Raw genomic sequence first — 14,113 nt, forward strand, 5'->3', positions numbered from 1 at the left:
CATCAATCCTCTTCGTTACTTCTTCAAAAAAAAATCTCAATCAAGTTTGTGAGACTTGATTTCCCTCGCACAAAGCCATGTTGACTATCCGTAATCAGTCCTAGCCTTTCCAAATACATGCACAGGGGAACCTTGATTATTTGAACGAGATGGGCTGATAATTTGACTATTCGGTTAATGATTTCCTCAGAGTCTCAGAATTTTCTGTGAAGTCTGCTCCCCGTTCAGGAGACTAGGAAAAAGCACACTGTGTATGAGAGCCCACCCACCGCCACCCCCAATACTCTCTGCTCCCACCCCATTCACCCCCGTCCATCCCCACCCACCACTACCCCCAAATAGTGCACGTGTATATACACACACTCTCACACACAATTTCTTGACAGGTTCGACCTCTGCCCTGTACACAATAAAGTTGGAGAGATTATCTGGGGAAGTGGGGGTTTTACGGTTCATCCCTGTGTGGAACCCAGGGAAAGTGTGCGTGTGTGTGTGTGTGTGTGTGTGTGTGTTGGGGGGGGTGGGGAGAGATGGGGAGGGTGGGAGGTCCTACTTAGATCCCAGCTCTAGCACATCTCCCTGCCAGTATATTAGTCCCCTTCCAATTCAGGTGCAATCTGTCCTTCTTGTACAGGTCACTTCTACCCCAGAAGAGATTCCAATGATCCAAAAATGTAAATCCTTCTCCCATACACCAGCTCCTCAGCCATACATTCATCTGCCCTATCCTCCTATTCCTGCCCCCACTAGCTCATTGCACTGGGAGTAAACCAGATATTACTACTCTCGAGGACCTCCTTTTTAAATTCCTGCCTGACTCCTATATTCGCCCTTCAGAATCTCATCTTTTTCCCTTCCTATGTCATTGGTTCTAATGTGTACAATGACCTCCTGCTGGTCCCTCTCTCCCGTGAGAACATTATGCACCCACTCGGAGATATCCTTGATCCTGGCACCAGGGAAGCCAGACACCATTCTGTGTTTTCACTGCTGGCCACAGAAACTTCTGTCTCTGCCTTAGACTAAAGAGTCCCCCAACACAATTGATCTCTTGGAACCCAACATACCCTTCATTGCATCAGAGCCAGTCTTGATGCCAGAAACTTGACTGTTGTTGCTACATTCCCCTGAGTGTTCTTTACCCCCCAACATTTTCCAAAACAGCACATTTGTTTGAAATGGGGATAGCCACAGAAGACTCCTGCACTGCCTGCCTACCTCTCTTACCTTTCCAGAAGTTAACCCATCTATGTGACTGTATCTATAGACAATAGACAATAGGTGCAGGAGTAGGCCATTCTGCCCTTTGAGCCAGCACCACCATTCATTATGATCATGGCTAATCGTCCACAATCAGTATCCTCTTCCTGCCTTATCCCTATAACCTTTGATTCAACTATCCTGAAGAGCTCTATCCAACTCTTTCTTGAAAGTATCCAGAAACTTGGCCTCCACAGCTTTCTGGGGCAGAGCATTCCATACACCCACCACTCTCGGGGTGAAGAAATTTCACCTCAACTCTGTTCTAAATGGCCTACCCCTTATTTTTAAGCTGTGTCCTCTGGTTCGGACTCACCCATCAGCGGACACATGTTTCCTGCCTCCAGTGTGTCCAATCCTTCAATAATCTTATACGTCTCAATAAGATCCCCTCTCAGCCTTCTAAAATCAATGGTATACAAGCCTAGTCGCTCCAATCTTTCAAAATAAGCTAGTCCCACCATTCCAGGAACTGACCTCGTGAACCTATGCTGCACTCCCTCAATTGCCAGAATGTCTTTCCTCAAATTTAGAGACCAAAACTGCACACAATACTCCAGGTTCGGTCTCACCAGGGCCCTGTACAGCTGTAGAAGAACCTCTTTGCTTCTATACTCAATCCCTCTTGTTATGAAGGCCAGCATGCTATTAGCTTTCTTCACTGCGTGCTGTACCTGCATGCTTGCTTTCATTGAGATCTCGGTGTTCTTGTTAATCAGTCATTGTACTGCCCCTTTACCTAACTTGACTCCATTTAGGTAGTAATCTGCCTTCCTGTTCTTGCCACCAAAGTGGATAACCACATATTTATCCACATTAAACTGCATCTGCCATGCATCTGTCCACTCACCTAGCCTGTCCAGGTCACCCTGTAATCTCCAAACATCCTCCTCACATTTCACCCTGCCACCCAGCTTTGTATCATCAGCAAATTTGCTAATATTCCTTTTAATACCATCATCTATATCATTAATGTATATTGTAAAAAGCTGCGGTCCCAGCACTGATCCTTGCGGTACCCCACTGGTCACCGCCTGCCATTCCGAAAGGGGGCCGTTTATCACTACTCTTTGTTTCCTGCCAGCCAACCAATTTTCAATCCAAGTCAGTATTTTGCCCCCAATACCATGCGCCCTAATTTTGCTCACTAACCTCCTATGTGGGACTTTCTGAAAGTCCAGGTACACTACATCCACTGGATCTCCCTTGTCCATCTTCAGTGTTACATCCTCAAAAAATTCCAGATGATTAGTCAAGCATGATTCCCCCTTCATAAATCCATGATGGCTCTGACCTATCCTGTTACTGCTATCCAGATGTGTCGTAATTTCATCCTTTATAATTGACTCCACCATCTTTCCCACCACTGAGGTCAGACTAACTGGTCTATAATTCCCTACTTTCTCTCTCCCTCCTTTCTTAAAAAGTGGGACAACATTAGCCACCCTCCAATCCGCAGGAACTGATCCTGAATCTATCGAACTCTGGAAAATAATCACCAACGCATCCACGATTTCTCGAGCCACCTCCTTCAGTACCCTGGGATGTAGACCATCAGGCCCCGGGGACTTATCAGCCTTCAGACCTAACAGTCTCTCCAACACCATTTCCTGCCTAATATAAATTCCCATCAGTTCAGGTCCTTCAGCCACTACTATCTATGGGAGATTGCTTGTGTCTTCCCCAGTGAACACAGATCTGAAGTACCAATTCAACTCTTCTGCCATTTCTTTGTTCCCCGTAATATATTTAATTTCTGTCTTCAAGGGCCCAATTTTAGTCTTAACCATTTTTGTTTCCTTTCACATACCTAAAAAAGCTTTTACTATCCTCCTTTATATTTTTATCCAGTTTACCTTTGTACCTCATTTTTTCTCTGTGTATTTCCTTCTTAGCAATTCTCTGTTGTTCTTTAAAAGCTTCCCAGTCCTCCGTTTTCCCACTCATCTTTGCTATGTTACACTTTTTCTCTTTTGACTTTATGTGATTCTTAACTTCCTTCATCAGCTACGGCCACCCCTGCCTCCTCTTAGGATATATCTTCCTTTTTGGAATGAACTGATCCTGCATCTTCTGCATTATACCCAGAAATACCCATTGTTGCTCCACTGCCATCCCTGCTAGGGTATTGCACCATTGAACTTTGGCCAGCTCCTCCCTCATAGCTCCATATGCAACATTTTTCGCTTCCTATAACTGCCATCCATCACATCCCCCTGCTCTTGCAAATTCCTCATTGCCTCTAATTGGTCGGTGTGGACTGGTTGGGCCAAAGGGCTTGTTTCCACACTGTAGGGAATCTAATCAAAAAAACTGTATCTCCAACTGATCCATTCGATCTGATAGGATTCGTAACTAATGGCATTTATTGCAGATATAATCCTCAGTAACCTGTAAACTCTCCCTAAACTCCCACGTCCGACAAGAAGAGCACATCACTCTACTAAAGGCCATTTTTGCTTCTTCCAATCTACAGACCCAGAAAATAGCACTGTCTTATTCCTCTACAAAACACTGCTCCAGGCTAACTTAACACTTATGGCTGATATTTTTAAGTTTAATCAGGAAACATATCTCAATAAAACATATAATCAAGAAAGAACCCACTCTACTCACTACTGCAGACTTACTGTAAGGCCACATTTAAAACTTTTCCCAGATGCACTCCGGTGTCGAGCAATACATGAATTCAAACAGCAAAGGCAGTAACTTCGCAGGTTTACTGCTGTGTCAGGGAGGAGTGTGGGTTTCTTTCTTTCTTTCTTTCTCTCTCTCTCTCCTGCACTGACCTCACCACGTGCGGCCTTTGTCTATTCCTCTCTCTTTTAAAGGTGCTGTTGTTTTGATTGCTTTTTTCTCCAAAATTCCAAAAAATGCAACAGCACATAAAACAGTAATTGCTGATCCTGGGATTCGAGGAAATAACCTCCAACACCTAAAATACCTCAAAAAAGGAATAGCCTGTTACAGCCAGAAACTATTCCCATCTTCCATCTTGGATTACCCAGAATCCTTTTCTCTATTTCATATTTCCAGCATCTGTGGTTATTTTTACCTTGAGTTCCCAGTTTGGGGGGAATAAGAAAGGAACGGCACAGCTTCCCAATGGGTCAGAGTAGCTCTTTCAGTACTGAACTCATTAGTTCAAATTTTACAAGCTTACTCAGCTTTGGTAGCCATTTATTTATTCCCATGTTGTGAAGCTAATACAGTATTGACATTCTTCTGGGAACAGCTGACATCTCTGTTAAAGTGAGGGAACACAGTGGATAAAAGGTTCAAAGATTGAACTGCGTGAAAAAAAATGTTTTTTATTGCCAAGTTGAAAACAATTTCCCCTTACAGCATGTCCACACTTTAAATCAGGTCTCCTTCCCTCTGAATCTTCAAAGTTTCCTGTCAATCTGAGCATGCTCACTCAAGGATTTCACTTCGTGAAAAAGGCTGCATTGAATCATACAATCCCTACAATATGGAAAGAGGCCATTCGGCCCAACAAGTCCACACCAATCTCCAAAGAGTAACCCACCCAGACCCATTCCTCTACCACTCCACATTTACCCCTAACTAATGCACCCAACCTACCCATCCCTGAACACTATGGGGCAATTTAGCATGGCCAATTCTAAACGTGCACATCTTTGGACTGTGGGAGTGAACCGGAGCACATGGAGGAAACCCATGCAGACACGAGAAGAATGTACAAACTCCACACAGCCCAAGGCTGGAAGCAAACTCGGGTCCCTGGCATTGTGAGGCAGCAGTGCTACTCCCTGAGCCACTATACCATGCCCACTCCCCCCGCCCCATGCATCTCCATATGGCCTTAAAAATTCTTCACTCCCTCACCTTCCTGCTGTATCAGATTTCACCATGAAAGATAAACCTTGGACCTGACAAAGATGTTCTTGAATGTAGTCACCACTTTGATTCATTTAGATTTCGGGTTATTTAATACATTGTCACTTGCACACAGTGAAAAGTGAATAATGTCGCCATGTTTTGGCGCCATCTCGGATTACAGAATAAATTTCTGAATAAGCTGTATAAATGGTAAAGTACTGAAGAAAAACATATTAAATTGAAATTACTAAAACTGAAACAGCTTCTGGGATGGTGTTCCCATTTCTGGACTCTTACTCAAGCTTTTAGAGTCCACCAGATACTTGGTCAGAAATTGCAGAGTAACTGAATGCATCGTGACACCATCTGTTTAGAGATGAACAATCACACGGAAGTTGAGCTGCAATACAGGGAGTTTGCACTTACATTTATTGCTGGTGCTAGCCCTCCATATACACCATGTCTGTCGTAAGAAAAGCAAACCTGAGCCTTTGTTCCTCTACTTTTGCTGAAGGCATCAAAGATTGAGTCACGTCAAACAAAAAGACATCTTTCTTTATTTGAAAACAATTTGCCCTGAAGCACATCCAGTCTCCTTCCCAATGAATCCTCTGCCAATCATTTGGTGAAAAAGGTTGTGCAACTGCATTGAATGCAGCTCACGAAACCCAACAGATTATTGGTTCCCCATGACCTGATCCACAATTGTTCATTTTCTGCACCAAACTGACTTTGCCTGCTTGTGCAGACTTAACATTCCTGAATTACAATAACATCGGCGAGAGTACATACTCAATTTCACCAATAACAAAGCTTGAATATCCTTTTCAGAAACCCGAGTAACCTGCTCTTTTAATTAACAGCAACCAGCCGCGCTGATCCGTGGCAAGGATTAATGTCCCACAGTTGGCACGGAAGAAACTTCCACTAAGAAACTGATCATTTTGTTCTACTGCACTGTGGTTTTGCAATCAGTATATTATCTTACCTGGCAGATCCTGACTCATCGTCCCTTTCTTGCTCAGCTAAAACAGAACCCGATTTCGTCAAAGCTAGGCTAATGCTTTCAAAACTCCGCCAAGGTAATAATGTAAGAAACTACCTGCCTGACCTGCACCACAAAACAATGAGATTCAAGATGATCATTCACGACAGCTCCACCTCCCCAGTGGGTGGACACAGTGGCTTAGTGTTTAGCACCGCCAGGGACCCAGGTTAGATTCCACCTTTGGACGGGTGTCTGTGTGGGATTCCTCCCAGTGCTCCAGTTTCTTCCCACAGTCCAAAGATGTACAGATTAGGTGGATTGGCCATGCTAAATTGCCCGTAGTGTCCAGGGATGTGTAGACTAGGTAGATTAACCATGGAAATGTATAAATTGTGGGGGGGGGTGCGTCTGGGTGGGACGCTGTTCGGAGGGTCGGTGTGGACAGGAGGGGCCAAATGGCTTCAACACTGCAGCAATTCTATGATTCGTGCACGAACCTAAGATCTCTTGAATTCCTTAGATTGTAAAGATCTGTGCATTTCAGCCTCGAACATACTCTGCCACGAAGTTTTCCAACCCAACAGACCTGGCCTGATCTTCAGTTACTGAAGACCAGTCTCAAGGATAATGCTGCGTGCAATCCTGGAGAAAAATTACTGAGACATTAAAAAAGGCGGTTACTGTCACTTCCATCAAATATTCCCCAGGGATAAACAGGAATAAAAAGGCTGTACGGCTGGATGGCTATGTGAAGCAATCCTCTAGGGATACAATCCACTCCAACTGAACAGTCACAACCCTCTGCTGTGGAGAATCCCAAAGATCTGTAATCCTTTGAATGTGGACGTCTCTCTTCACCTCAGTCCTAGCACTTATTAGGAGATTGTGACCTTTCATTCTAGATTCCATAACCAAGCTTCCTTTAGGAATTTTATATATTTCGATGGGATAACATTTGATGAGACAGTTAAACATCAGACATAACAATGGGTATTGAATAAGCAGATTTGTCCATTAAGTTAGTCCTATTTTCTGTGACATTACGCATTAGTTTAAGTTCAAGGCTAGTCGAAGAGAAGGTAGTCTCACAAGCTATCTTCCAGCTTTGGCTTTCATTATGACGTGTTACAACTAAATAGAATCCATCGTACTCAGACATACACCAGGCTCTAATTTTCTGTTATGTTATCAAAAGACTATTCTATAAACCCTACACCTAATGCTGGTTGGTCTACTCAACCTTTCCCCACAAGTTTCAAACAACATGGCTCAACATCAGGCTTCAGTCACTCTCTCCACTTCTTTCTAGCTTGCTCTTAAACTCCCCACTCACTGCACTTTTTAAACCCAGTGAGGAGTAGCTCCAAGACATCACCACAAGGTAACTCCAATGTCCTAAAGCCATTACACAAAGTTAGAATATGTGCTTTCAGAGGGAGGGTAACAAAATTAAGGCAAGTGTTACTGTTGCTATAGAAATCAGTAATGTTTTGAAAAGAAATTTCCAATGAATAACTGAAAGGATCAAATAAGAAGGTTTCAAAAATTGTAGGACTTTTATTCTAATACCAAACTCAAAGCAACATTGACTAAACTAACAAAAACCAGGAATTGCTGGGAAAACTCAGCAGGTCTGGCAGCATCTGTGGACAGAAAGCAGAGTTAACATTTCAGATCCAGTGACTCTTCCTCAAAACTGACTGTAGCTGGGAAAGGTTGGTATAAATGCTGAAGGTGGGGTGGGGGGGGAGGGAGGAGGAGGAGGTGGTGGAGGTGGAGATCAAGCCCAGACAGAGAGAACAAGAGTTGGACAGACAAAGGAGTGGGTAAACGTCAGCTTCGGGGAATCAACAGCTATTAATAGGGATGGTTAGCAGCGAACAGTTTTGTTTGTGGAAGCAGTCCATGTGATGACAAGGCCTGATATATGGGGGTTGTAGAGAGGATATAGGTTCAAGCCCTAAAATTATTGAACTTGATATTGAATCCTGAAAGCTGTAGGCTCCCCAAGGGGAAAGGAAGTTGCTGTTCATCCAACTTGTGCTAAACTTCACTGGAGCATTGCAGCAAGCCTGAGACAGAGATGTTAGCCAGGAAACACTGTGGTATGTTGAAATGGCAGGCAACAGGAAGTGGCAAGCAACAGTGACTTCTTCTCCAACTTGTGTTTACTCCTCCTCCTTCTCCCCCCCGCCCCCATCCCATCTTCAATATACATACCAATCTGTTCCCAACTACAGTCAGTTCTGAAGAAGAATCACTGGACCCAAAATGCTAACTGCCTCTCTCACCACACATGCTGCTAGACCTGCTGTTTTCCCAGCAACTTCTCTGTTTGCTTCTGCTTTCTAGTGTCTATGGTTCTTTGGTTTATTTGACTAAATACTAAGTTTGTGCGAAGATTTGTAGCTCGGGTGCTCGTTGTTGTGGTTCTGTTCGCCGAGGCTCCCAAGCACTGATGATGTCGCCTAGCCAGGGGACGAAACATTTGCAACAAAAACTGACTAAATACTAACTCAATAATTTGGAACAGATCCTTCAATTGCACATGTTAAAGAACCAAAAATCTCCTTTCACTTTTACACATTTCCCCTTCGGTGAAAAGTTCATTCTTCAACAGCCAAAAGACATTCTAACTTCCTTCTGCTTTTGCCAGATAACTTAAGAATCCCAAACTGGCTTTCATGGTGACAGACAAATTGGAAGTCACTTTTCCCAGCCAAAGCTAGGCCAATCTGCCAGCTTCGTTTAAACCCTCATGAAATTTGTTTGTTCAGTCAGAAGGTGATCTCCCATTACAAGGTAGACAAGAGAGGTTTGCTGCCTTTACCTCTTTACTCTCCACTCTGAATCCAGACAGTGTACAAGGGTTTTCAAAAGGAGTGAGAAAGATCCTCTCAGGAAAATCTAACTCAATTCCACAGACATCTACTCGCTCAAAACCCATCTCTATGACAACATGAATCACATGGGCCTTGCATCTAGGTAGAAACACTGATTAGCTATTTTCTAGACGTCAGGTCTTTTCTATCTTAGAATTAAACAGAAAATTTAAAGTATAGCTCTTTACAAAACTTGATATTGTTAGAGTTTCCTTAGTACTTTGAGACTAACAGTCCATGTACTGGGATAATGTTCAGCATGGACTGGTTGGACTGACGGGTCCGTTTCCATTCTGTATGACTCCATAGCAACAGCAGCGCTGCTCTGGTCATTGTTTGTCACTAAAAGCATCTTGCACTTTCTTCCATGTAAAACGACTTGGGTTTCCCTCCAAATCACTTAAGCTTATTGTTGAATAGAGTTTAGAACATGTCACATGATTCCCCCCGCAATCCTCTATTTTAACCTGAATTAGAGACAGCCCTGAAACATAAATCTTATTAGCTTTATATTTGTTACCAAAGGATTAAAATAACTGGCATCTTTCTTTCTCCATCACACATTACTTTGGAAAATCTATCCCCTATATCAAAGTTCAGGATATGTTAATCCATAACATTTCCTTCATGCTTAAATAATGTTACAGTTCTTCCAGAATAAGTCAATTTTCAACAGCTAGTTCTGTAAATTCTCCCTCTTAGATGCATGTTAACGGAGAGATCTATCTAGCATTATTAAAAGCAACAAAATAACAACAATATAACATTTCAAATGCAAGCACGGTTTTGGCACAGAAGTAAAGAATTCTTTAACTAAAATATTATCCTCTCTGAACGGTATATAGGAAAAATTCAAGTCGTTCAAAACAGGTATTTATTCCAGTTATGCTTTTACTTCCTTCAAGTTCATAGAAATAGCAGAGTTCCATTCCACTATACACCTTTCTAAATAACAATATAGGATTAAGCACAGGAGCAGGCCATTCTGCCCAAGTAATCTCTGCTGCTGCTGTTTATGTTCCACACAAACCTCCTCCTCCTCCTCCTCTCCCTTTCATGTCACCCCATCAATGTACAGAGGAACCTTGATTATCTGGCATTCGAGTATCCGAATATCAGATTATCCGGCAAGATCGCAAGGTCCTGATGCTTGGCTAAACCATGCTATCCAGCATTTGATGATCTGGAATGCGATTGACCGAATGAAATACTCCCTGCCCATGTCCTTCGGATAATCGAGGTTCCTCTGGATTCTTCTATTCCTCATGTCAATGTCTTGCTTCCCTTTAAATGTATCTCAGAGTCTCACCATCTTGCAGTGAGTAACTCACCTCCTGGCTCCCCAAAGTCTGTCCACCACAAGTAAGGGATAGGTCAAGAGTGCGATAGAATACTCCCCACTTGCTTGGGTGGGTACAGCCCCAACAATACTCAAGAAGCTTGACCCCATCGAGGACAAAGCAAACTTGATTGGCACTGCATCCACAAGCAGCCCACCACCAGTGCTTAGCAGCAGCAGTGTGTACTATCTACAAGATGCACTGCAGATATTCAAAGATCCTCAGATTGCACCTAAAACACATAGCCGCTTCCGTCTGGAAGGACAAAAGCAGCAGATACATAAGACCATCACCACCACCTGCGGGTTCCCCTCCTAGCCACTCACCACCCTGACTTGGAAATATATTGCCATTCCTTAGGGTAACTAGGGACCGGCAATAAATGCTGACACAGCCTTAGGTGTCTACACCCTGCGAGTCAATTAAAACAATTTACCTCAAATGCTTCAAATCTCTATATTGGTGCCTAGTTTTATTCAGTTTTATCTCTCCGGTTGCCTTGTGTTATGTCCCCAGCTGATTTCCAGCATCAAGAGGATTTTGCTTTTGCTGTGGTGTGGGGCAATTTTTGACCCCCGTCCTAGTTAAAATGACATACCACTGCTGAGTCGTGTTCTAGCCTCAGAGTCAGAAAGCTGTGCATTCACGGCCCCTTTCCAAAAACCTGAGCAAAAAAAAAATTATTGTGGTTGGCACTGACAGAAGCAGTGCTTTTTGGATGGTGCTGTTGTCTTTTGAACATGACATTGAACTGTGAAATCTTGTCAGCTCTCGAGGTGGATGTAAAAATTCCCAACATACTGTTCAAAAAAAAAAGAGCAGGAAAGATTCTTCCTTGGTATCCTAGCCAACCTCTGTCCTTCAAACATCAACTCAGGAAAACAAAAAGTATAGTCTCTGCTGTTCTTCATTGCCACTTCAGGACTTGGTGGCCAATTCAAAGAATTCCTACAGTATAGGAGCAGGATATTCGGCCTTTCAAGTCCACACCAACTCACTGAGGAGCATCCCATCCAGACCCAACCCCCTACTCCATCCCAGTAATCCCGCATTTCCCATGGCTAACCCATATAGCCTGCACACTACGGGTAATTTTAACATTAGGTAAAAACAATGACTGCAGATGCTGGAAACCAGATTCTGCATTAGTGGTGCTGGAAGAGCACAGCAGTTCAGGCAGCATCCGAGGAGCAGTAAAATCAACGTTTCAGGCAAAAGCCCTTCATCAGGAGGCCTATCCACCTCAGCTGCACGTCTTTGGACTGAGAGAGCAAACCCACGCAGACACGGGGAGAATGTGTAAACTCCACACAGGCAATCACTGGAGGCTGGAATCGATCCTGCGAAAGGACACGAAGGGAAAGCATGGAATTAAAGAAAGCAAAGAATGTTAGAAATAAAGAAAAAGGAAAAAGTATTAAGTAAGATAGCTTTGCTGGGAAAAGCAGGAAATCCAGCTCTGTACAAGAACAAGTTTAGGCAGCTTCGAATCTTAAAAATTAGTCATCAAGGAGGAAAAAAGCCTTTGCCAGATCAAGTACCTATGAAGAAAGACAGTAAGGGTTTGAATAAAGAGTTTACTGACCAAGCGTGTGAGGTGGAAAACAATGAGGAATGGGTTTAAGACGTAAAAAGATCAATAATCAGGTTTAAGCAAAGACATGGGCTGATGAATATGTGACCAAACTTTAGAGAATATCAACACTTAACGTCATTACCTGAGTCAGTACAAGGGCAGTTTCATTATCGCTATTCTAGTAATGTGATCGGTCAACAAAAGACTAACAAGTTCATCACAAGCACATCAGGAATGTGGGGAGGACATCACGTTCATCAGCACGAGTTTAATTGACATGTTTAGAGGGCAAAAACCGAAGAGATACTCAAGATTGAGAGTGCCATTTTCAGAGTAGTCTGAGAGTGCACGAGGTTAGTAAGTGCTGGGTACCGCTACTCTGCTGAGGTTGTAGAACCTTGACTTAAACTCGGACTTGGTATCTTGTTACTCTGTAACTGTGACACTGTCATAAATGTTTATTTAAACGTGCTAAACCTTTAATGGTCATCTTGTAAAAATTTTACTTCAGGCAATTGAATGATCTCAGGGAAAGAACAAGGGAAGGTTGAGTAGACTCCAGTAGGGAGTCCTCCCTTACCCACTGAAGCTCGCGGGAAGGCTTCGATAATCCCAGGTCCCTGGCACAGTGAGGCAGTCATGCTAACCACTGAGTTACTGTGCTGCCCCAATTGAACCTGGAACTTCAAGTTCAGAGGCAGATACATCAGAAACATGGAAAATAAGGAGTGGACCATTCAGCCCTTCAGGCCTGCTTCCCCATCCAATATGATCATGGCTAATGGTCCAGATCAGAACCCTGTTCAAGCTTTCTCTCCATACCCTTTGATCCCTTTAGCCCGAGGAACTATATTTAACTCCTTCCTGAAGACATTTAATGTTTGGCCTGAACTACCTTCTGTGGCTCACCAATCTCTGGGTGAAGAAATTTCTCACTATCTCAGTTCTGAATGGTCTACCCTGTACCCTTAGCATGTGACTCCTGGCTCTGCACTCCCTGGTCAACGAACATAGCGTTCCTGCATTTAGCCTAACCCGTCCTTTTAGAATTTTATAGGTTTCTATGAGGACTAAACACTACCCAAACACAATATGACCTCACAATGCAATTCCAAAGTGAAATAACTCCACAATATCCCATCACCAACTCACCCTTTATTTACACATAGTACTTGACATGGGTCCAGCTCCCTCAGAGCCATCTCTCAGAGTGATCAGAACCTCTGATACGCCTGTTTATATGTCAGCCAGGGCTCCCTGATTGGACCAGGTTAACAGCCCCAATCAGGGAACTCAAATTCTATGAGGACCACCTGGCTGAGCTCGTTCCAATCATTACACAAAGCTTCGGTCATATCACAGGTGACAGTCGAATAGTAAGACAACCCAAAATAAAAACAGAAAAAAAATGGGAAAATAACCAAGTAGATTAGGCAACTTCTGTGATAAGATTAATTAACAGTGTGTCTCAGGTCAAGGAGACATCTGGAGTTCAAGAGTCTGGCTCAGAATCCAAACACTGGCCACTAATCACAACACTACCTTTGAACAGCAAAATAATAACATAAACAAATGTCACGAGGTTGTGAGGAAGCAGTGATGGCTGTAAGATGAGGAGCAGGGTGACTTTATAAACACATTCAGCAGCATATTCTTTACTTGTTTCAACCTGTCTTTCCTACTGAAAGCAATTAGAACTTTGTATTTTACTGCGTGAATGAAGATTGCTTTAGAAAATGAATCTTCAAATGATAAGATATCCCACTTAATTTGCATTGTTGGGTAGCTGTTTCCGCCAACCTTCTCACATCACCCTCAGGAAAGCAACTGATTTAGCCGTAACACCACATACACCAAGAACGTGGGCCGAAATTAAACAGTCTACTGTGTGCCCAAAACGTGAGCAGGAAGTATGGAACTCCCATCCCCAAGCACAGCCATTAGCCACGTTAAGTTTTTTTTTTCCTGAGGTTCTTACATACTTGATGCAGCTCCAAACCACCAACTTCTGTGAACAACAATTTATTAAGCACAGTACAGCACAAGCTTTGGAGGAACTCTGAATCCTCCTCGCCACGCTTGCGAGGCATGTCCACGGGTATCTCTGGTGGAACCTTTAACATACACCTTACACGGCTTACGGGGATCGTGACAAGCGCTCTTCCCAAACAAAGGAAACAGCCCTTCCTTTATACAAGATCTTTACATCACAGTTAGTAATGCC

General features: G+C 43.3%; 1 protein-coding gene across 9 annotated transcripts in view; it reads right to left on the reverse strand.

Annotated features, from left to right (window-relative positions):
- LOC122541051 (multiple C2 and transmembrane domain-containing protein 2-like) overlaps window positions 1-14,113 on the reverse strand; it is a 476,548-nt gene that overhangs the window by 431,132 nt on the left and 31,303 nt on the right. The gene's annotated exons all lie outside the window — the stretch shown is intronic.

Source organism: Chiloscyllium plagiosum, chromosome 36, assembly GCF_004010195.1.
Source record: "Chiloscyllium plagiosum isolate BGI_BamShark_2017 chromosome 36, ASM401019v2, whole genome shotgun sequence".
In the NCBI taxonomy this organism is placed as follows: Eukaryota; Metazoa; Chordata; class Chondrichthyes; order Orectolobiformes; family Hemiscylliidae; genus Chiloscyllium; species Chiloscyllium plagiosum.